This window comes from Rattus norvegicus, chromosome X (assembly GCF_036323735.1).
Source record: "Rattus norvegicus strain BN/NHsdMcwi chromosome X, GRCr8, whole genome shotgun sequence".
NCBI lineage: Eukaryota > Metazoa > Chordata > Mammalia > Rodentia > Muridae > Rattus > Rattus norvegicus.
Window position 1 is genome coordinate 126,952,252 of NC_086039.1, and position 25,976 is coordinate 126,978,227.

Sequence of the window (25,976 nt, forward strand, 5' to 3'; positions counted from 1 at the left end):
AATATGATCTGACCTAGAACAAGGAAAATTCTTGAAACTCAAAAGTTCACCTGAAGCTTACCTCTGAGAACACTGGAAACATTTTTTTCATTTACGTGAACAGGGAAAACTAGTAAATGAACAAAGGTTAAGTTGCTCTATAAGATTTATCTTTGCAGAATTCCTTTAAACACGTCCTATTTCCAAAATGGGTGTATTACAAATATGAGAGATGACATATCATGTAACATGAGCTAGATTCTGGCATGAAAAGTAGATGCTCCTTTTAACAGCAAAATAGTTACTTTTTTCCCCTGTGCAGAGTGCTAAATTGTTTTGAAAATTCTAAGCTCTGTGCCAGTCTGGTTTTTCACTTAAAATGAGGAATGATCGTGCATATGTTAGACTTGTTGCAACCAAATGCTTTATCCTTGGCCCGCGAGCCCAGACTCTTTGAAGATATCTTTTGAAATACGACATTTACCAAATATATTGTGAGCAGCTGACTGCATGAGGCTGAGCTTCCTGTTTCTCACTTTTGAGGCCTCCAGAGGCTTAGTCTTCTAGAATTCAATTTACTGTAGTTGATGTGCTCTCTTTCCCCCTACTTGTTTCAGTTTGAAATTAGTGTCTTGATTAAATTCTAGAGGCAACTGTGCTAATAATAAGCCTGTCGAGGACTTATCCGGTATAGTAAGGGTCTGGCTACAGATACTGCTTTAGTGAATGTGTAATTTTACTTTGAGTTTTATGGATTTTCATCGGTCTTCACTGTTTAAATCATGCTATTTATTTGAAGGGAGCATTTTCCAGGTAAGCTGATGAGCTGAGAGTTCTGGGGAGCAAGTGAATTAGCAGAAAAGGTGAACTGATGTAAACGTCCCCCCAATAGTACTTTAGAAGTCAATGTGCACCACAGTTGCCTGTCATGTTTTTTGCTCTAGCAGCGTCCTTTGCATATGAGAGTGCTCCTCAGTGTCTCAGTAAATCCGGTGAGATTTTTTGAAACAGAGCTTAGTGCTCAAAACTCTTGTCAGCTTTCTCCTTTGGACAATGACGTAACTAAGGTTGCATGATCACTGAGCTCTTCTCCCTTACAGTGCTTTGAAATATTTTCAGCGTGACGACCAAAGATACAAGTCTGGAGAGCATTCTCCACCTTTTATTTTATTTTTTGGTATTGAAATGTACTACTTCTGCGCCACTAATAGTCAAGGTTCAGAGGGAGGACACAAAAGCAGCTCATCCGTGCTCACCTGCTGTGCTTCTGTGACCTCTCCATTTTTCAAGAGCTCTTGTCCCTGTGATACAATTTGCAACAAAGCCCTCATAAGAACTAACCTGATCATGGAAACGCGACCTTCAAGCTCTAGACCAGTGAGGTAAATAAACCTCTTTTCTTTTTAACATTATGCCACTTGAGGTATTTTATACCAGTAATAAAAAATGAATAGAACCCATTTTGGAAAACCTGTGATTCAGCTCACTTTGAATGTGCTCCATTATTTAATAATTTATAAACATAGAAAATTATATTGAACAGACATATGATAGGTAACAAAGATGTTTAATACCTTAAGGATCATAATAATCTTTTTTGGAGATAAAATATAATCCTTAAAATGATATAAAACAGTGCCTTATAGAACACGGCTATGTACCAAAATGAAAGCTATAGAAAAGGATTACAGACTCTGTCCTGTACACTCAGCTGCCACCTTGCACAATGAGATTTCACTGTGATTTGTGCTTTTTTATAGTATTTTGTATTACCTGCCCTATATTCACAAATGCATACACAGAAATATATACACACATACCTAGACACATCAACAAATCAGTCAAAAGATGAGGCATTATCAACGGTCATGAAAGTTTCTCAATGATTAAATTGATCACGACTGGGGAGTTTTATTCCCCTCAACCTTCAGGCTCTAAGTTTTCAGAAAGCCGGAGTTACTTGTTCATTCTATACCATCTATACTCAGTGCAAGAGAAAAAATAGGAGGTATACAACAAATGGTTGTTCAATGAGCAAGCATAGGTCTTAGTTGTATGGTGCATCTCACTTCAGTTCTTATAGAACCTTTTAGCTATTCATAATCAAGAGCATTGATAGAAACCTGCATTGTTTCAGTATTCTGGAAGCTAGAGTAGGATACAGATGTGTGTGGGGGTGGGGGATAGCTTGATGGTCAGCCTGTTTGGAGAAGTTCTAGCTTCTGTGAGAGATCTTTTTCTAAAAACCAGGGTGAGGAGTGATTGGAGAAAGACAACCAGTATTGACTGCTATCCCTGTATGCATGTGCACACTTGTGTATAAACAAGCATGCATTATCGTTCACACACACACACACACACACACACACACACACACACACACACACGAAACAAAGCAAATCAATGCAAACAGAATCTGTCACTATCAATCATTTTCTATTATAATTGCTATATAATGCCTGTCCCGGTGAACAAACTACTTCATAAGTATCCGTCTAATCAAAACATCTGAATTTAGAACCTTTTAAAATTCTAAGTAGATAACATCAGGGGCAAACAGAAGAGTCTTGGGATTGTATATATCTAAGTGATTAATCTCCTTCGCCTTCAAAGTCACTCTATCTTCTCCTGAGTTATCTGGGGTTACTTCCTTCTTCTAACGCTCAACAATATCCGGGCACCTCTGAATCTCTTGAACCTTATCATTATCACAAACTCGCTTTCAACCAGTCCCCACAATGACAGCTAAGTTTTCCACTCAGAGCCTTTGAATCAAAATAGTTCCAACATTTTATTGCTATATACTTGACACATCAAGGCCTTCACAGGTGGGCTTCAGTTAAAATGCTACCTAGAGTCTCAGGCCCAAGAATAAAATGTTCCACTTCCCTAAGACTTGATTCCTCACTAAACTCCATTGGTGCAAATGCCTGTTAAAGATAGTAGAATATGATACATCTTCACAAATCTGATTTCCTTAACTCAAATAATCTAAAAAGAACTTTCAATGGCCTTGGGAAATTTTTAGTTTTTAATTACTCTGAAATTAGATAAAATCAAGGCAAACAATAACATGAACAATGGAAATGGTAAAACCTACCACAGCTGGCAACGCTGAGAAAATATCCTCTATTTGCCAGCAAGATAGTACCGGCAAGTTTCACACAGTTGCCTGGGTTAGAAACAGTCTTTTTATGGTAAAAAAAAAATATAATAAGAAACTACCTGTGATACTAAGAATGAAACTGTTTTTGTACGAATATTAGGAAATCTTACCATGTGGTAGCATTAGCCATGACAAACCATCAACAAATGGCCTTGTTCATTTATATTAAAAAGGGTTATATAATTTTGAATTTAGGATGCATGTACAATACTAAATATTCAGTTAGAAAAATGGTTCTAAATTTTTTATCTTTGTATCAATTTGTGCTTACATAGAAATAATTATCATCTTCTCTAAATTGATCAACTAATAGTAGTAAAAGCTTTCAGAAAGAGCAATGCAGTATATCAAAGTGACAAAAATATCCCTACCCACATTCAAATATACACTACACATTTAGAAATGAATGAGCTTCTTAATAACCTTAATATGCTAAAGTAGACAGTAAATGTAACATATTTATCAATATACTAGAAAACAGCATATAGCAGAAATGATTTAATTATATTACCATGCCTAGAGATAGTTCTGCAGGTTGAAATAATTTAATTAAAATAATTTTTAATAAATTTCCACAAAAGTATTTATATAATTGGAAGTGACTTAGATATTTATGGACTAATATAACTGTGTTTCCAGAAATCCATTCTATATAAAGAAAATACTGCATTTAATGTGAATTATCCTTTCTTATCATCACAATCAATTTACACAAAGTCCAAATGAAGGAAAAATGTCTTGATAATTCAAAATCAAGAATGATTGCAAACATGGTTAAACCAATTCAAATATAATGTTTGAGATCATGCACTATGTAATTGATTGCATAATGACATTTTTAATTCTCTGTGTGTATATGTGTGTTTGCTGTGTGTGTGTGTGTGTGTGTGTGTATAAGGCTATATATAACACTGTTAAATATCTGATTTGGCAGATAAAGGAATACAACAGATATTTTCAAAGTATTTATTGGCTATTGCTGGATATTACATATATCAAATGACTAGTCAACATGTAATATTTCCTTTTTCCTTTTCATTCTTTCTTTTCTTTCTTACTCTCTTTCATTCTTTCTGTCTTTTTCTTTCTTTTCTTTTTTTTTTTTTTTTTGAGACAGGGATTCTCTGTGTAATCTGGGCTGTCCTGTAATTCCCTCTGTAGATCAGGCTGGCCTCAAACTCATAGAGACCCACCTGTCTCTATTTCCCAAGTTCTGTAGTAAAAGGTGTGCACCATAGACATCCAAAACATTCAGCATCTCCAGTTACAAACAGTGGAATTGAGAAAGAGGCTTCATAAATGTACCTTATAAAATTTCTTATACTTTCTGCATTCCAGTGATCTCATCGACAAAGTAGCTTGCGCACTCCGTAGCTATACTGTGAGGAAAAGTAGAAACCAAGAGTCTCATAGTCTTGAAAGTTAAAAACTTGACGAAAATGGGGATGAATATTCAAATGGGAAGATTAACTACAAGATGAGTATTGTTTGGAGACGATGTTTGACATTTTGTCTAAATTTTATTGCTGAAGAAATTTTGTTTTAAAACAGACTATGCATTTTAAAATAAACCCGATAAATATCTTACTATTTGATTTTAATAGTAATTGTCACTTAATATTTTATCGTGCAATAACCATAAACACAATTTATAATATATTAGCCAAGAAAGATCCTGCTTAACCATTTCTGTTTTTTATATACCAGCTAGTACTAATACTGTATATTTGCTTGAATGGCAAAATATTTTTATACATTTGCACCAAAAACTTTCACTAAATAATTTATACTTTCCCTCATTTAGAGGCCTAGATATGGCTTAGTGATAAAGGATAGTCTGCACGTAAGTGATATTATTTGATAAACCGAGAAATCATTTTGGTTTGGTATTTATTTGAGGTTGATTAAATCAGAGGCTAAAGATTCTGAGCCACTGTGTAGTCCAACTTCAAGAAAAATCAATACATCCTAGTTAATGTGCAGAACACACTGTAACCAGATTAAATGGGTGAACTGTGGCTAGCTCCTACAGCTTAGCAAACTTAAACCAAAAGAGGATAATACAATACTAAACAAAACATCTTTGTTAAATATTTCTTTGCATGAAGCTATGCCTATTATTTGTTTGAAAAGAAAACATGTATCTATAAGATGCTTCTTTCCTAGGGCTATAATTGCCTTGCTATTACTCTTCTCACAGAGCCTTATCCCTTTACATCTAATAATTCATCTATCAATAGACACATGGGGCACAGAATTAGACAGCAATGTGGGTTTTAAGAATAATTCAATAAAAATTAAAACGTGTTGTGATTTACAAAGTGTATAATCTCATCCTCACTAGCACAACCAAAGGTGTCTTCACTCTTTCAGAATCTCTATCAGCAAAATGGGAATGGTAGCATCTTATTTCCATATTGAAAGAATAAATAATGGATGTAAAATAATATAATAGTAAAATTATCAACTGTACCCAAAGTCTTTTCACATTTGTAGCTGGCCATAAGGAGAGCAGTCTGTTTAGATACAAAAGACAAACAGCAGGCCGGTTTAGAGGGGAAAGTTGGGAGATACTGTGATTAAGATTTTTCTCGGGGTTGGGGATTTAGCTCAGTGGTAGAGCGCTTGCCTAGGAAGCGCAAGGCCCTGGGTTCGGTCCCCAGCTCCGAAAAAAAGAAAAAGAAAAAAAAAAGATTTTTCTCCTTTGCACATGAAGAGGAAAATTCTTTTCATTTCTATAAAATCAAAACCTGATTCTGACAAAAAGAAACATTTCATTATTACAATAGAATAGAGTGCTAGCCTTATTTAATGAAAAGTCATAATTATTATTTAATATTTATTAGAGCAATTATTTGAGAAACACTGCTTTAGCAAAATGTTAAGGTTTTATTATTTATTTATTTTAATTTTATGGGTATGGTTACTTTGACTACACATCTGCACCACAAGTTTATAGTACCCACAAAGATGTTTTCTAATTGACTACTGAATTATTTTAATTTTTTTTTCTGATTTGTTCTGGCATGGTATAAACCAATATCTGATTCCCAACCATATCTACTGGTTCTGAAGGGATGATTTAAAAATCCCTATGGTAATATTATATGGTATGTAACTTGGAAATGCATGCTTACTATCACAATATAATTTTATATTTGAAAAATGGTAAAGATAAAATATTTTCATAAAGAAGCTACAGAAAATAACCCTCTCAATGGAGTTCAGGGACATAAGTTTTTATATGTATCAAAAGGAGAGATGTATTTGAATAGGCTGAAAAGTAGTGAGGAATTTTCTGCCCAGCTCTTGAAAAGTTCTAGGAAAGGGTTTCGGCTATTTTTGGAACACTAATCTTCTAACAGGTCATGCATGTCACCAGCATAACAAGTCGCCAAAATAATGCATTGAAGATTTGCTAACACTGTCTAAACATAACTAAAAGAAAACAGTGAAGAGCAAATTCCTGACAAACAAATTGGGATATCTCTTAGTGTTTTTATATGACAAATTATCTTTATTTATCTATGTATTTAATTTTTATTTGCGTGTTGTCCATGCTTGCGGGTGCATGTCTGGGAGATCCTAGGCTCTCCATCTTCTATACTGAACTATTGAAGTAGTCTTTTACTTGAGCCAAGACATTGCAAATACAGTTTGTCTATCTATTCAGTTTGCTTCAGGAATCCTTTATTTACAACTTTCTTAGTGCTGGAATTAAAGATGCACCTGGCATGCTTACTCAACATTAATGTGTGTTTAGGGGATCTGAACTCTAATCCTCATGACTGCACAATGATCACTTTATCCAATGAGCCATTGCCCCAGCATCATGAAAAATAATTTTGCACTGTCCAATGTAGCAAACATTTACTATATTTGAGTATATTTATCCTGAAAAATGTTGTTCATCTGAAGTTAAAATTTAAATAAGAATATTGCTTGTTTGGTTTTTCATCTAACAAACCTTGAAATGGCACGATTTTATGAAAAAATCTCAACATCCATAGTGTATTAAAATATTGCTTATAGAAAATAATGGTAGTAATAGATAGACAACATAGTTATCTTTCACAAGTTTTTCAAACTATTGTTTGCAAAACCAAACTTGAGCTTGATTAGAGAGCATGGCATCATAGTCTTGTGAATGAAATGTTTGCATATCAGGGTTGATTTTACATATGTGGATATACTCCTCAAACATATTCCCATGGTAGCTTTTCCTAGGCATTTAACTTTCACCTTATGAAGCTCTGATATGTCTGCATTACCCAAAGTAGTGTCACTCATCTTCGTTTGTTTCTATCTCTTCTGTTTTGTTATACAGGTGCGCCCCTGCCTGAAATTACTTTTTATGGTAATTACTGTTTGTATCTACCTCATAAAAATGGGAGCTATAGCAACCCGTGTCTATCAACTGTTGCTGAACAGATTACTATTTAGCTAAAAGAGATGAAATCTTGTCATTTGTGACAGCAATGGTAGAAACTAGAGATTTTTATGTTAAATAAAATAAGCCACCCATGAAAGACAAGCTTCTATGATATGCAGAATATGACATTGATGTCCTAGAAGTTGTATGGAGAATGAATGCTGGGGGAAGGAGAGGGAGTATGGGGAAATGCTGATCAGTGGCTACTAAGTTAATCCCCCAGAGGAGTAAAACATTGTAGTATAGTTACAATAGGGTAACTATAGAAAACAATTGGATATTTTTTAAAGACTAAGGAAAATGATGCTCATATTTTTAACAATAAGTAAATGAGGAATGTATGAGGATATAATATATAATCTGGTTTATAAATTATGTGATCATCTCCTTATTTTTATGTGTTTTTTGTATCGGTTTAAAATAATATAAGTAAAATAATAAAAAATAAAGCAATGAAGTGATTCAATAATAATATGAAACAATATTGTATCACAATATATTATTTAACAATATCTCATAATTATATTCATGAAATTTCGAATTATTTCATAATAATGAAAATAAAGGAATGAAAGTATATCCCAATGTAGACTGGACTGACTGATGTACCTGCCTTTGCCTCTTGAGTGCTGGGATTAAAGATGTGTCCACCATGCCCAGCTATAAAAATATTTCACAGTCCAGCCTTGAAGATTAGGTGCCTTGTAGATAAGGCACTTGCCAGCAAGTATGGACTGCAGAGTTTGGATCTGCAGGACTTACACAGGAGGGAAATGGGTAGCATGTCCACCTATAATGCCAGAAGCAGAAACAAGGAATTCCCAAGAAATTCCCCAGTGTTTGTGAACTTCACTTTTAGAGATTGGCCCTAACTCATAAGTAAGAAAGTGAGAAAATAAATGAATGAATAAAGCATAGCATCATGGAGGAAGGCATCTGAAACTAGTTTTGGACTTTCATATGTACAAATGTATATATACATATACACCCCTACCAACATACACTACACACATACAAGAATTCATACCATAAGTGCAGGCAACGCGCGCGCGCGCGCACACACACACACACACACACACACACACACACACACACACAACACACCAACAATAAATAATGTAAACCCTCAGAAAGCACCCAAACTACTCTTGCTGTTTGCACATTAAATTGGTGTGCTTAATGATTTTGGGAGTATTTGATATATAGTAGAGTTTCATAAACACTAAGTACAAGTGAATAGATTTGCTAACTCCACCAAGCCACATAATTGAGTACATTTTTTATCATGAAAATAGGCTTCCGGCCTGTTGTTAATGGGCTCAAATGTCCCCAAAGGTTTTTCCCTGGAGGTTTTGTCTAAATGGAAGGCCCAGGTTTATTTTTTTCCCCCAGTCAACTGCTTCAAAATTCTAGCTAATTCTCCAGGTGAGTAATTAGGATAAAACTTAATTCTTCAGAAGAATTCTAAGGAATTGATTATTTCTCTAGAGGCCATTGGGCCGCATTTAAATCACCATTTCACTTTGGACTCTGAATGATCCAATTTACAAATCCCAATGAATCAAATTAACTAGATAACTGCCAAATGTAATCCCATTCAGGGAGTGAAATATCTGGTTTCATTGTCTTTGTTAGTTAAATGAACTCTATTAGTTAAACTTCACTTCCATTTGTATTATTTTAACACACACCACATTAAAAGCTTTTAACCCTAAAAATACCTGTAATACTGAAATCTCTATTTTCTTTCTTTGGTTCAAAATCTGATTATACCCTCCTCTACTCCTGACTTACTTATCTCATCTGGATGCAAATATCACCACACAACTTCATAATATAATTGTAAATTAACTGTCAACATTTTCTATATGACTCACTGTTGATAAAATAAAATGTAAATTTTCCTCACACTGGTTGATATTATGTAAATTTTAAAAAAGTGAAAGATTTTGGCTTTAGAGTTAAAAATTGTTTCATGGAAATTGATGTTTTATGAAGGTGTCTGTTAAAAATCCATCCCAGGGATTATACCCTAACTTAAAAAGAATAGTTCTTTTGTTAGACTTTCTTGTCAAGTCCTTGGTGTAACACTTATAACATCCCTCCAGTTTTCCCATAAAGACTTCTGCCATTTCATTGCAGTTCCCATTCCTTAAACATTTGCCTTCAGCTAGACATGGGGTTTTCTCTGAATGTGGACAATTATGGCAGAAGTAATTGTTCTGTTCTTGTGCATTAGTACCTGCTAATACTATAAGGCATATAAGCAAATCGCTCAGGTAGAATAGCACATTTAGAATGGCGTAGTCACAATTTCCTCTAGCAGATTTCCTTATGAAACCCATTTCATCAGTCTCAAAAGTCAGGGGCCTGAAAACATTCTTTTTATTTTTCTGTAAAAAGCCAGCTACTAAATGTTTTATGCCTTTGTTAAGAAAATACTCATTTAGGTGAATGAATGTGGCCATGTTGGATTAAATTTGTTTTTCATGGGCATGGAAACTATATAACTTTTACATTCCACAAAAGTCTTCCTCATAGAAGCAGGGGGAGAGGGGAGATAGGTGAGGGGAGAAAGGGGAAAACATTTGAAATGTAAAGACATAAAATATCCAAGAAAAATAAAATTTAAAAAGTGTCCATGTTTTTTTTTTAATTTTAATACTTTTCAAAGATCAAAAAAATCAATTGTTATGAACCATTCAGAAACAAAGGCCATATTAAGTGAGGGTCATGGTCTGCCAACCCCTGCTCTAAGTTGCCTTATGTCATTTAAAGGTAAATAAAAACATCATTGTTCACTCTGATAATGAATGTCAAATAAGTCCTGAAGAAATTGAAGAAATGGTACCAATATCTAGAAGAATTTGTAGCTATTCGCTAATCCAGAAAATACTTGTTGAACATTAATTTGACTAGAAATATCTCATGCTAACTACTTGCATATAACACCAACGGCCTTCCTGAACATCCAAATAATAAGATTTCCTCAAGAAAGATGACTTTGTTTTAAACCTTACGGACTGTATTCACTGGCTAAAAGTTCTGTATGCATGGCTCCTTTGAGAGACTCAAATTATAGTTGAAATTCAGCTGGAAACTCCGAGAGCTCATTCGCACTTGGTTATCTTGCATCCTGTCACTATGCAAAGTGGGTGCCAATCAATAATGAGAAAAATTGCTTAGTGTTCCGGAAAATGAGGCTGGAAGCAACAGAAAAGCATCCTGGGAAATACGTTATGAAACATCCCCTGCAGTTTCAGGTTTGTTCCTGAATGGCTAAGGTGTTATTATGAAATGGATGCAAAGTAAGGAAATTACTCTTATCATTGTATCTATATCTGATCTATAACTATATCTCCATCTATGTCTATATTCATCTGTCTCTGATTTTAGGAATTTTAAAACCTAGTAGTCCCAAACTCTATCTTCAAATAGGATATATAATGAACTGTTTTAAACTATTTATAAAACAATATTTCTTTTAAAATTTGTCTCTGACATCCTAAGCATCACGGGCTTAATTCATTTTGAGCAAATTGTTTCTCATGAGAGGAGAACATGTATGCCTCCTTGTTACTACATTAGGGAAACTTAGGGTTACCTTATTTGTGCACAAATCTTTTTATGAATGTAATTTCTTTTATAATTATTTTTCATTTTTTTCTTATGCTCTGTCTCACTAATAATATTTTTAGATGCAGACTTATTATTACCAAATATCTTGCATATTGAGATATGGAACTATAAGTCAGGTCAAGCTACCAATGCAGACCATGTAACCTACTATTTGCTAGAGTCTCATCACTGACATGTGATGATTTTAATTTATAACCAGAAAATATTTTCTGGCTCATCCACTAGGAAGTTAAGATATACTAGAGGCAAAAAGGGAAAACCGTCCTAGAAAACATGATACTAGATGATGACATATGGTATGTACAAAAGTTTCATGAGTTCCATGTGCTTCATGTGTAAGGACATAATAGTCTAAAAACTTGTGTTATTCAGTCAGTGGTATAGACTATGTTACAGGATAGGTCAGAATCCACTATGCACAGTCATGGAACTTTCAATCAATCAAAACATAGACTTTTACTGCCCATCTTAATGTATAGAATAAAGCAAGTTGGCCCTTTTATTCCAAACTACTATTATCACTGTCTACCCAAACACAGAGGAGCTATTTATAGTTACACTATTTTCACTGTAAAAGGATTAGATTTCTTTGGATAAGCCTAGAGAATGCCGAGTGGTCTATCAATCCCCAATCAATTCTATTTGGTCTCATTACTTCTTTGCAAGCATCTTATTAATAATCATTGTTAGCTTCAGATTTCTACTTGAAGGACAATCTTATATGAGGAATATTCAATCGAACGCAAAGGTTAAAATTTTATTTGGCAATGATCATTTCTGGAAATTGTGGGCAAAGAAAGTAAATATTCTTTTATTTTGTGCATGAATAAATTGGGATCTTAATATAGCATGAGTATAAATGTAGTGTCAAAAAGAAAGCTTGAGATGATGAAAATGCATATAGTGTTGTTAGTTTGTTTTGGATTGCACCTTTTTAACAGAGTAGTTGAACTCAGAAAGACACCAAAATCCAAAGTGATTCACCCTTCCATTTCTAAACTTAGAAATGATTAAAATGATATAATGCATTTGTATATTATGTATTTGAACAGATATACAAAGATGATAGATACATATATACTGTATATTATATAAATATATATATTGTGTAATATATAATTGATCAGGCTTTCAATATATTTTTTCTGATTAAACACAGTTCAATATTAAAATAATAATGAAAGCCATCTGCTTATTTAGTGAGACTTGTAATCATGATACAAAAATTTGACAAGAACAACTTGAAAAAGGGAAATTGCATATTAACTTCATGCAATAATTCTTTTAAAAAAAGTGAACCTCTTGGAGGAAGCATTGTAAGCTCAGATGGGAAAATTTCATTTTAGGTCATCTAACAACAATTATAGTACCAGGCATGAGAAGAAGCCTTCCTTTGAGTTGAAGGTCAGTATTGTCTAAGGGACTTTCAAAACGTGATAAGCTATTGCTATTGACCTTGATTGTCTCCAAGAGGTGGAAGATTAGTCCCTATTCCTGAGAGAAAAAAACACATGCACTTTGGTGCCAGGGCCTAAATGTTCAGGAGCTGGATTTGAATTGAGAGCCTCCTCCTAGAACTTTAGCTTACAATATACAAAAGGAGAGAAGAGTCCAACAATCTTATCCATAGTGCTTACAAACCTCAATGGCCAGCAGAGACCAATAGGTCTTAAGGGTGCAGTAGTGACATGAACATTTCATTGGTAACCAACAAGGTTTTAATTGGACTGAAGAACCACACACACACACACAAAAAAAAAAAACAAACAAAAACAAAAAACAAAAAAACAGAAAGCATACCAAGTACTGGAAATCTAGAAACTACTCAGGGCTGGGGATATAATAAACTCACATGATCCACTAATATATTCTCAATATTTTCTCAGCATAGGCACAGATAAGTGAAGCCCCCTCCAAGGAAACTTTACTATGCAAAAGATGGAGACAATTACAGAAAATCACAAGCAATCAAAATGTAGAGTTGTTGAGCTCTGTATTAACTGATAAATCTACACCAAGTTTTTGCATCTAAGGTACAGGTACCATTGCAGAAGGTGCAAAAGGGTCATAAGAACCAAAAGACCAGGTATTGTGTTGTAAGATTCTGTCTCCTACTAATGTCAGAAGCTATGTGTGTAAAGGTTCACCAACATAGCAACCTGATCATGAGCTGAATAGAATAAACAATTGACATACTACAGTGGAGAGGGCAAAGCCCACAAGGCCTAACCATTAGGCAAAGAACTACAGGTACCTACCAAATACTGAAAGCTGGGAAGAAATAGTCTTCTCCAGGGAAGAGTGCACCAATTAGCTATCCAATACCAAATTCCTAATCTTAAAAACATATACATACAAGTAACATTACACAGACTGAGCAGGGTATATTTATGTGTATATATTTATATATATGTATATGTATGTAGATATGCACATATTTGTGCAATAAAAATGAAAAAAGAAGTTATGAATTTGAAAGAGAGAAAATGGGATTACATGGGAGGGAATGGAAGGAGGAAAAAGAAGGAGCAAATGGTATAATTATAATTTCAAAAAATAAATAAAAACAGAAATAATTAACCAGTCCTATTAATTCCTAAAAGCATATAAATATGGACAAGTTGATTTCCTCTGAGAAATAAAAGACTTATCTAACAGTAAAGTATTAATCAATGTAATTGGCTCAATTATTCAAATAACAAAACTATATGCATGTTATTTGAATAGATTCAGAAATAAATTTCAAAACAATAAATATTCATTGATGTTTTAAATCGACTTAATAGAATATTAGGGACTTTAAAGGATGTTTAATAAAAATATTCAGTAAACAAACATGTTAGTGGTGTTATACCTTTTCCCCATGAAAATCAGTTTGGATATATCTGCTTCTTAGCACTTCTACTTATAATTTAAAGGAGGACAATCCAGTGAAGCTGGTAGAGCCTTCAAAGTCCTAAAACATATATAGCTACGTGTTGATCATTTATTGAATGTGTTCTGCTAGCACAGGATGAGAGAGAGAGAGAGAGAGAGAGAGAGAGAGAGAGAGAGAGAGAGAGAGAGAGAGAGAGACAGAGCAATCAATTCACTTAGAACAGTGGAAAAATATCCTCTGAAAAGAAAGAATTCATCCTTTTCAGCTGTCAGTTAATTGAAGGCAAAGTCAAGAGCCTCACAGGTGAGTTTGAAACACTGTAATTCATAAATCCATTCAACATAGAGGCTCACCACCCTCAAATTGTGAACTTAACCCAATGTTCTACTCAAGCTTGAACTAAGGGATAACAGAATCTCAGAGGGCTTGGAAGTATGGGCAAAAAAATGCTGGAATATTGATGATTGAAATTTTAAGTGGCAACAAAGTAAAAGATGTCAGCGTAGAGGAGTCTCTGAAGAAGTTATAATTTCAAGAGCCGAGGCCCTTTTAACAGGGAGTTGAGCAACCGGAATTATCATGGAGAAAATGGGTTTCAAGTTCCTACTTCAAGTCACATAGTTCAAAGGTTTACAACAGGGATAATGAGGAGGCCCCTGGCTCTGATTCTGGAATCTGTGAATGCTCATGGAGGTTTACAGCAAGGGAAAGAGGATGAGGAGGAAGACCATGTGAGAAAAGAGGAGGAAAATGATGGTTACAAGGATGGGGACATGGATGATAAGGAAGATGAAGAATGTGCTAGTGAAAGAGTCAGAAGATAAGGGTGAAGAGGATGACTAAGGAGAATTAACCAATTTTGTGAAATTCCCATTGTGATTTGATTGTTTCTAAATAGATGTGCCCCCATTTCCTGCCCTCTGACAGTTAATTTTCTTCTGAATGTAGGGAAGGAAGGAAGATTATACTAGAGATTGTCAATGCAATAGCTTAGTAGATAGCAAGCAAGCATTTGCTCTTATTTTAGGAGAAGATAGCTTGTCCCTCATTCCCAGAGTTGGTCAAGAGGACATGGCTGGCTTCCATCAGTTTATTTACATCCCAGGAAGCAGTGAACCACACCCCTGTTTTCAATATCTCTTGTTCTGATCCATGTGGTCTCTGCTAGAGTCATTCACTACCTTGGTTGGTAAATAGTAACCTACAGGTTTACTTTGGCACTAGTTTGGGGATAGTCTCCATATCTCATCCCCTTTCCTTTGTCACAGATAACAGTGGGCTTTGCTTTTGCAAAGAAACCTTTTGTCTCTGGAGCTATGAACTTGAGAGACAAAATGGCAGGATTATTAGAAGTGAAATGGATTTGGTAGTCATAATAGAAAAAAAGCACCTTCAAAAAATAGCCTGCCCTATCTTGTTCTGCAAAATATTAGAGCAATTTGTTCGGCAGATATGACAGGAAGACTCATCTCTGGTACTCCAGTTGGAACATTTTTACAAATTCAAGTGCTGGAGGCTCACTGCATGTCTGCTGGGTTTCTTTTTGTTCATTTTCCCTGCTTCTTCTGAACGTTGGAGCATGGAAAAGGAACGCAAAATTGTATTTTCTTACCTAGTGGGACTCTGATGTGACTTCTGTTCCTCCTAGTGAATGCTGTCTGCTTTCAGCATTCCCCTCCTGGACTTTAGAAGTGACATGCTATTTCCTAACCTGTGTTTCAACTGCACAAAAGCACATCTGCAACATATTTTTCTATCACCTCAGAGAAGTGCCAGATTTAAAGTTGTATGTCTGGTTATCACAGATAAATTTCAATAAATCTTTTTATTAAAATGTTTCATAAAGATTCTAGATAATACAGTAGAACAGGGAAAATAAACCAGGTATAAAATGGAAAAGATTAGACAAAATTTTCACCAATTTCAAATGTCATCTGCATATACACAGAGAAATCCTAAAATTAATATAAGGTATTATGATTTACAAGCAATTTTAGCAAGGTCTTTGGAAATAAAATGAATATACTAGAATCAATAACAAAAATAACTCAATAGGAAAAAGAGCCCCAAGATTATATCTATAGTCCTAAAAGGTTAAAAAGAACCTAGAAAGAGTTCTTGCCAGAGCTAGGCAAACATTTATAGAATAAGCAAACATTGTTGAAGAGCATAAAAGATTTGTATTCAAGGAGAGCTACAATATGTTCATGAACTAAAAGACGCAGTATCAAGAAACTATGACTTGTTCTCAGTTTAATCTGATGCAATGGCAAAGATATAAAATGCAAACTAAAAGCACATGTAGTGCAAGAGCCTTGTTGTAAAGATTATTTTTAAAAAGTATAATGAAACAGAATGTCAGAAAATGAACAAATTCTGTGAATAGGTAATTTTCTATTATAATAGAGTAGATCTATGAGAAAACACTTGGCTTCACAAGCAATTGATGGAATATAAATTAAATATTCAAGACCTACAGATGTACAGAGTGACAAAATTTTACCAAATCTTAATAAGGAAAATTAGGAATTTTATATCGCATCAGTGAGAGCATAATATTGTACTCTCTAGAAAGCAATTTACCAACGTCTTGCATGTTTCGGGAAATTATGCTATTCCACCCATAAGTTCCTCTTCTAGAGATGTACTTTAAAAATGTCTACTAGCAAACACAACAAATTCCCACAAGACTGTTTACTCAATAAATGTTTGAAGAATTAAATTTTGGTAATGGCCTAAATGTCCCTCAATAATGGAAGATTAGTACTTTTGCCCAACCTACCATGAGAGACCAACTGTGGAACAGAATCTCACATATCAAGGTTATAGGACAGAAATCATAATAGACAAAATGAAGATGGATTTTCATTTAATGAAAAACTTTATGCATGTTTATATATATATGTGTATGTATGTATATATAGTATATATGCTATAATATTTATAATGTTACGTTATTCTCTAAGACTGACTCTGTCTAGAGAAAATTGAGAGCAGAGTGAGGGGGAACATAAAAGTTTTCCATTTTATCTGTTACGTTTTATTTCTGTAAATAAATCTAAAAGACTTATAACATGATAAATTTTGAAAGAGTGGAATAAAAATGGTGACAAAAATGTGATAATGTGCTTTATGCAATCTTCATACATTTATCTCTTCATTAAATAAAAGTGATTTATCCCAGTATTTGAATAATATTGTCATTTGCTCCCTTCAGATTGGTCTGCAGATTGCTTGATGTTGCCTAGGAGGCGTTATTCTGCCCTTCTGAAGGACTCCTTAGTCCTAGATTGTGGAAGCTTTGTGCTTAGTTCTCTGTTCTTTTTCTTATGACTCTTAGTAGGCCAATTGTTAAGAAGAGTTCTAATCTCCCCTTAGGCTAAATCTCAACAGGAAGAACAAATTGTTCTTTCTTAGAACAAGATTATATTAGATCAACTTTTTCCAGGAAACAGAAGAAATCTCAATTCTTTCAGCTTTTTTTTTTTTTTTTTTTTTTTTTTTTTTTTTTTTTTTTGGAGTGGAGAGGTGGTTGTTGTTGTTCTGAGTCACTGATTCAACTGTGGTCCAAGATGCCTTGGGATAAACTATTTTCTGTGATGGTTCAGGTTAACTGACAACTTTGGCAGAATTTAGAATCACTCAGGAGATGGGTTCCTGGCAGTGCCTGTGAGAGATTATCTTGAATGAATTAGTGGACATGCCAAGTCCTGACCACTGTGGGCAGTACCATTCTCAGCCTAGGATCCTTGGCTATGTATATATGGAAATGAGAGCTGAATATTAGCGTGCATTCATGGCCCTCTGATTGTTTGTGGTGTGACCAGCTGCACTGAACTACACATTATACACAGGAGCCAGGCAAAAAGTGTACTGAATGCTGATGATCGAAATCAGTTAACCAGAACAAGCTTCTGAACCAAATTAAGGACAGGATCCTTCTGCTCAGCAGGATAATACTGTCCACACCATGATTTGTAGTAGACTTGGTTGCTCTCTTTCATCTTCTCATTAAATTTATTACTTTTCTGGAAACAGCATATACTATGCAAAAATATACAACTTAAAATACAACAGTCAGCCAATATGATTGTGTCAATATGATTGTATAATATGTCATCCAGGGGAGGATGCTCTTAGGGATAATCATGATATGTGTACTATATTAGAAGTCAAAGGAGAATATCAAGCTATGCCCGAAGGAACAGCTAAACTACCTGGGTAGGCAACTATCAAATTCTGGGACAAGATAGCATGATGTTTCTCAAAACAAGGAAGAAGGGAAAGGGATAAAGATATGCTTGCTAACACATTAGTAGCAAGCAGAAATCCTTTTCTTTAAACATGAGTTAGTGAAGGACCATTTTGCCTTGCAATGATTGGAGCTGAAAAAAGTTTTTTTTTTCATATCCTCTTCCAGATTATAAAAACCATACATTATATACATTATAGAATTAAAATTGATTCCGCTCATATACACAACATTTTTGTTGATTTGTAAACAATTTGCATTTATCTGTTATTCTTGTTGGGCTGCAACAATTTAACTAAATGAAAAACATTTGTCATTCTGTATGGCACTAATGAAGAAACATCCACGTGCTTCTCAAACTACTCCTTTGGATGCATAGTATGAATTTCTGAAGAGGACATAACCATTTATGTTTCTTTCCTTATAACATGTCTGTAAGAGAGATCATCATTCATTTTATACCTGTAGAAATCATAGTCCCCAGAGATGAAGTTGCTTGCCAAAAAGTCACATAGCTTGTGTCAAGGCCTGGACTAGGCACCAAAGCTCTTGCCTCCCTAGACAATATATTACTCAGAAGACTGCCTTGATTGCTTCACAGAAAAGAAGACTCCTTTAGGAAAAGCAACAAATCTGCATATACCATCCGATATGCTAGACTTCTGCAATCTGTTTGGTTTTGCACAATTTTTCTATGTTACAAGCTCTAAGTTAACTATGCACCAGAGGAGGCGAGAGAGCAAAAATTGTCATTTGCGAAAGTTGGCATCAATCTGCACTGTGCAGCGAATTCTTTCTCAGTGAGTTGAGTTCGCCATAAAGAAGCAAGTTTGACACTGCTGCAATTCAGCATCTCCCGGGGGAAATAATGAAAAATTTGATCAAAGATTACTGCTAGGATAACAGCAGACTCACAAATGAGTGCCACTTCAACAGGGCGGTGGGACCTTCTTTAATAAACAATAAAGATCTGGCTGCCTGAAACACAGAAGCTTTTAATAAAAAAGCATGAAGACAAATAGATCTAATGATGACAATTTCACTCACATCCTACTATTGACATTATTTATAAATCCTTAAAATTAAAATATATTGAGGCTGACTTTGGAGATATCTATCTGAATTCAAGTGATATCTAGCTGGCTTAACAGGATATTCTAAAGTAATCTTTTGGTTTGGTTGTTTTTAATTTTAAGAAAAAAGGGCAACATAGTTACTTTGAAAGATGCCTAATACATTTTGTAAGTAAAACACTAAGTGATTTTCCCATCATCCTAAGTAACCATCCAAATTCAAACCCCCATGACTTGTCACTTTAAATAGAGTGAAGGCTTTCAACGACAAGAATTCCTCATGGGCCCATCATTAGGAATAATGAGATAATGGATGTAAAATGATTACCAAGTGCCTGACATATGACAAATTAACAACAAATGGATGCGTCTACATTAATATTTTCATCCATTATAATGAAAGCCAAATATATAGCATGTGGTAATTGCTTGCATATACTACTATTTGTAATGTGATTTTCAGAGTAGGACATTTAAATTTGTAAAATTAAAATGAAACATGAATTTGTCCTTAGACATGCATTTGGGGCCATAGGAAGTGAAGACAGAGACTATAACTCCTGCTCTGGTCTTCAATTCTAACTCAAACTCATTTTCCCTAATCTTTTTGTAGAAGTGAACAGAATAACAAGACTGCAGTGAGCATCTAGTGCTTTTGGTATTACATGACAAAAACCGTTGAGAAACAACTTACACCATTAATAAACTTGTAAATTATGGAACGTATGGATTTAATACTACCATTTTCACTGTTCATACAGTGACTACATGAGTCTGTCGCCTGTCCTGACTTATAATGATACTGACAGCTGAGTCTGAATCTTTGATGTTGAGAGGTTACTATTTTAAAGTACAGTTGGGATAATCAGTGAAGAAGTTGGCATAGTTACCCCAAAGTGTAGAGAAGTTTTGGTTTCATGAAATCTCTACTCCCTGTCGTACTTCTTTGAGATATTTGCTGCGATTCTACTGAGACACTACAATTAACTTTATTTTTATGTGAGAATGGCTCTGGAAAGTAAAACATCCACTAGTACTAATGTTGGCAGTGAAAAACGTGTTAGACTTTAGCCAGAAGATGACTTTGTTAATGACTTTTGTCTTGTAATCGTTCATGGTATGCAAAGAGTCTGTTAAATTTGTCAGTTATACTTTCTTGATTTTGATGAGGGAAATTATTATATTTAAGTATGTTAAGAGCCAAGAAAGTCATAGGACCGTTCTCTCATGAATGGAGAAGGTGGACTCTCTTCCCATTATGGCACTTTTTTAGAAGCAATAGCGTGTAAGAAACAATAGGATGTTACTCTTCGTGCATTCCTTCATAATAAAATACTACAGAGCTACTCTATGTGCTATCTCTCACACTACTCCCGGAATGGAGGTTGGTAATCAGTTTACAAACAATCAAATCACTATTAAAACTCCTCAAAATAATTAAAATGCATATTATCATCAATAAAACTCAAGGTTGTTCTTTTTTTTCTTTTTTTTTCTCAAGGTTGTTCTTAATTGACATTTTACAAACAGAGATGTTTTTAATCTTAATTAAATGAGTAGGAATGTATTCATTAAGTCACTGTAACACTATGTACTAGTTGCCACTTAGTCAAAATTTTTTTTTATTTTTACCTGATATATATTAATGCATTACTATTGTTGGAGTCATTTAAGGCTGCATTTGTAGCAGGCTAAAGCGCTACACCTCTAAAATGAATTTTTTTCACTCAAAACAGTGTCAATGCATGTTAAAACATTTATGTTGATTTTTGACAGCTGAGAATTAAAAGTATTTAAGTTGGAGATGCTTGTGTATTGCCGTGTGTTGATTATAGTGAGCCAAGATATATAAAGGATTTCAATGGATCAATATGAAGACAAAGACTATATGGTGTTCAACTATAATACACGGTGAGGAAGAAAAGTTAGGACATAGTACATTTACATTCCGATAGATTGCAACATCCTGAAATCCATGAAACACCAATGAGATTATTCTAAAAGCTAGCTGGTGCTTTGGCTTTATGGAGATGGATGTTTTCTACTGATAGAGAACCAAAGGATAGGAAACCATTCTGGCACTCTATGGCATAGGATAATCTTTATATCTGCCACTAGATCGATGCTGGGAAACAAGATGATTTATGTCTCCTCTCAACGGCATCATCAAGCTTCCACTATGTGAAAAATGGCTTAATTTTAATCCAAAGGAGAATTCTTGTACAGTTTCTCACTGTGGGTTATTCACTTTCTCAAACTACTCCTGGCAGCACTCTGCTAAAGAGATTTGAATACAAAGATACGGAAGCACAAGGAGGAGTGAGAGGAAATGCTTGACTATTGTGTACTTGTGCAGGGAGCAAGAAGTCATCATTAGTGCTTATTTAATATATGTGTTTGACAATCTTCACCTCCATTCATTAAATAAACTATTTAGTTATGGGCAGGCAGGTTTTTACATACCATATCTTACAGATGAGCATATTTTCCTTTTATGAAAAATTAACTTTTTTATGCAGGAAGAATACATATGATTTTCTCTCCCTTAATGCCTCTGAGATCCTCTCATCTCCTCTCCCAACCAAATCCACATCCTTTCTCATTGAAAACAGATAGGTGTCTAAGAATAATAAAATATAATACAATACAATACAATACAATAAAACAAAAATAAACAAACTGGAATAGGGTAAGACAAACAGAAGAAAATTAACCAAAGAAAACACATAAGGAATGCATATAGATACAGATACACACACACATATTTGTGCACACAAGAATCCAATAAAAACACAAAAAAGAAAGCCATAATATATACATAAAGGACCTGTGAGGTAAAAAAAAATGGCCCAACAAAACATTATGAGACAAAGAACTCCAAAATATGTCACTGAGTTCCTTTTATTTGGCCATCTACTGCTGGGCATAGAGTCTGTTCTTTAGTATGGTTTATATCTCCAGTGAGAATCCATTGGCTAATTTTTCGTTTTTAAGTGGTTATCATTTTGAGATAGCTTTTGGTTTAGGGATGGGGTTTGTTTCTATTTCTCTTACACATGAATATGTTTTGAGTTAGTAACGCTGTTCATTCATTTATTTATTCTACAAGTAAACATCAAGTAGATTTAGAAAAATACCCACTTAGTATTTTGAACTCCTCCCGTCCAGTCTATGGGCTTTGCTTGAAATATTTCCTTCCTCGGGAAGGAAGGTTTTCTTTATCCCTAATAACTCATCTCTGAACAGAGAGTCCAGGTACCTCAATAAGTATTCCATATAATTAGACAATAAGAAACCAAATCGAGGGGTTGGGGATTTGGCTCAGTGGTAGAGCGCTTGCCTAGCAAGTGCAAGGCCCTGGGTTCGGTCCCCAGCTCCAAAAAAAAAAAAAAAAATCCTTAAGAAACCAAATAGAATGACTCTAACTTACCCTATGACACTAATATGAGGTACAATGTGCAGGTACATTGTCATTTTGAAGGGATATCGGAATCTAGAAGTCCAGCATTTAATCTAAGCTGTGTACCTTCTTACTGTACATCAAGCATACCTCCTGTAAGCCCTACTAATAGTGTAAAGCCCAGACTAGACTTCATTTTTGTTTTGTTTTATGCTCTGAATACTTTTCAGTTTACTATACATTACCACCCAAGTAGTTTCGTATGCTAGTATACAAAAGGATCTTTTTAATTTTAGTCAAAGTGTCTGTTTTCATTTGTAGCCCCTCCCTGAGTCCCTTGTCTGTTCGGAATATTTGTTCTTCAGGTACTTGTAGACGATTCTCGTGTTCCTCATTAGTCATTCAACTTAGCCAAGTTGAATATAATTCATCTTTGTGATCTTATAAACTAGTCTCTCTGGACTCTTGGCATGATCTCAGTCCTCTGTATTACTTTTCCATAGTTTCTTCCAGACTTTAGTAATTAGGTGCCATAGATTCTGCACAGTGTCCTAATTGAATCAAATGAGAAAAGACCTGGTATTTATCGCACTGACACAGAACTCTATATTCACAGGTGTATTTCTGCAAGAACTGTAATAATTTTTCTAAGACATCTAGTCAGTAAAACGGCAGGGCCTCCTGGTTGTACTTTTGTTGTCTATAATTAAGTCTTTTAACTTTATTTTATGTTGTAGTGATAAGAATATAATACAGGTTGTCACACCCTAGGCTAGTATTCTGCCACCTACCCTTATTCTAAGCCAAACTCTTTTCTTTTTGAAATATAATGTTAATTTATGAGGGAAAATGCAATAATTTGGAACATATAGATGATCTATAAAAATCAAATGTCATTTGTTTGTTTTAGAAACTTAACGGATTTCTTCCTGGTAGTTGATTTTGAAAACCTGTGAAAACTTAGAACTGTTATCATTCTACCATTTAGTAACTATCCGAAATTTCCTTCCCCTTATGATTCCTATCCTCTGCTGAGCACGCATTTGTTTTCTTTGATGAGGATGTATTTTAGATTCTTCCTATGAGCAAGAATGCCCAGTGCCTTTCCATACCTGCTTTATAGCATTCAGCTTATGTACTCCGTCTCAGTTCCTGTCACCACAGATTTGAAAATTTAATGCATTTTATGTTGTTTTTATGTTGGCTCATTTATATTTGTTTCATACTTACTTCTTAGCTTACATAAGACACTCTATTAAGTTATTACTTTAAGGAGTTCTAGTCACTAGCCTAATCTTCCTTTGTGTAAAATACTTGGCTGGGCTACTCACTGAGATGGTTCAATGCTGTTTGATAGTTTTTAGTATCCCTCTGTTTTCCAGATTAAACTGATATTCATTAAGGCTGTGCAGCTAGACCCACTCCCCCACATTCCATTTTAAGCTTTGTATATTGGGAAAGGTTTAGTATGTGATTTGGTTTCATTAACTATAAAAGGTGGATAATAATAGCCCTCAATGCCACCAATATATCATTAGTATTAAATTGATTACCGCACTGACTTACTTAAATGAGTTGTAATTGTTTATTTGAGTCATAAAGTAATTACTCTTTATAACTCCCCTATAGACATATAACATAGTTCACTTTGAGCTAGTATCTCAAATATATATAATTCCTACTGCATAAAAGTAGAGTAAATCCAGAATGTAATGCAGTTTATAACACATTCTTACTTTGATCCTAGCTTTCATCTTCCACGCCACAGACCACCATCTGTTTAGAGGGCATTTATAAAAATGTTGAGACTTTTCTTATTAACCTTGTTCAGTTTAATATATCTCTTGCTAATTCCTGTTTAATTGATATGAAATGTACTATCAGTGATTTAAAATAATTGTAACTATATTTTTTAGGATGCAACATATAATGACTCACCAGACTGTCATAGCACTATCAAAGTTTAATTGATCTAATTTAGATCTCATCTTATCAAACTGTGCATTCTAAGTCTGCCTTCCTTTGACCAAATGATAACAATCTTGTCACTTGCTTTTTTCATGAGTCATTAGCATATCAAACTATTCCAATATCAAACAGTTTTGGTTTTGAAATAAAGTCCTTCTCCTTCACTGATCAACTACTAAATTATTTCTCAATGACTTTTCTATGCAACAGTGGTTTAACTTTAAAGCTTAAACGTCAAGACTTCTTACTTTCATTGTCTCCTACATAATCATTTCTACACTTAACCTTCCATGTACAATTTTGAAGTCCTTTCATAAATAGGAGCTTCCACAATGTATAAATCTGGATATTTAGTTGTTTCTGTAAATTTCAGAAAGAAAGTTCTTCTGAAGGAAAAGCTATATAAGGTGAACAGTTTGCATTTACCTGTTAGGGATATATATATATATATATATATATATATATATATATATATATATATATTCCTGAACATTATATATTCCTGAACATTATATATTCCTAATATTATATATATATTGTATATATTATATATATATACACATACTAGAAGTCAACTGTGCTATCATGTTTGCTTCTCTGCTTTATTTTCAGTCCCTTTCTAACACTCATGCACAGTTCACACAAACTGAAAAAGCATATCTATTGCAAAAACCGATTTGTAAGCTTAGGATAAGCAATTCTTGTGAGTTATCATGTTTTGAAACATCACTAATTATATGTCATTCTATTAGATCTTCTTCTAATTAATGTAATCCATCCTGGTAAGTAAGTTTCTCTTTGGGTCCTAGATTTTACTGTTCATAATTCTGTTTGTATTCACAGAGTACATCTACTTTGCCATATGCAATATCCTTCCCATGGATCTTAAAAATATGATCTGAAGGAAAAATTGATACTATTCATCATTTGGAGTTTTGCAATAAAATTTAGGCTCATGACCTCAGTAAGCTGGTTTTTGCCAGATATTGCTCTATGTTTTCAGAAAGTAATCTTCTGGTGTTGGGACAATCTGACCTATAATTCATTCTTCTTTGTATTAAAGGGCACTTTACTTTGATACAGTTTTAATGTCATTCAGGGAGTTGTTAAGCATGAATTATCAATAATAAAACACCCCTACCCAATCTTAATACTCGGCCATATTTTTGATATTCTCTTAGAAGTTGTA

The 25,976-nt window shown here is 34.2% G+C and overlaps 1 protein-coding gene across 8 annotated transcripts in view; it reads right to left on the reverse strand.

Moving 5' to 3' along the window:
• Positions 1–25,976, reverse strand: part of Tenm1 (teneurin transmembrane protein 1) — an 889,770-nt gene that overhangs the window by 686,284 nt on the left and 177,510 nt on the right. For 2 of the 8 annotated variants that reach the window (XM_063280507.1, XM_063280508.1), the window contains one exon: positions 4,451–4,524. The exons of the other annotated variants lie outside the window; for them this stretch is intronic. The gene's annotated coding sequence lies outside the window, so the exon portion shown is untranslated. The remainder of the gene's footprint in view (positions 1–4,450; positions 4,525–25,976) is intronic. 8 annotated transcript variants of the gene reach the window in all.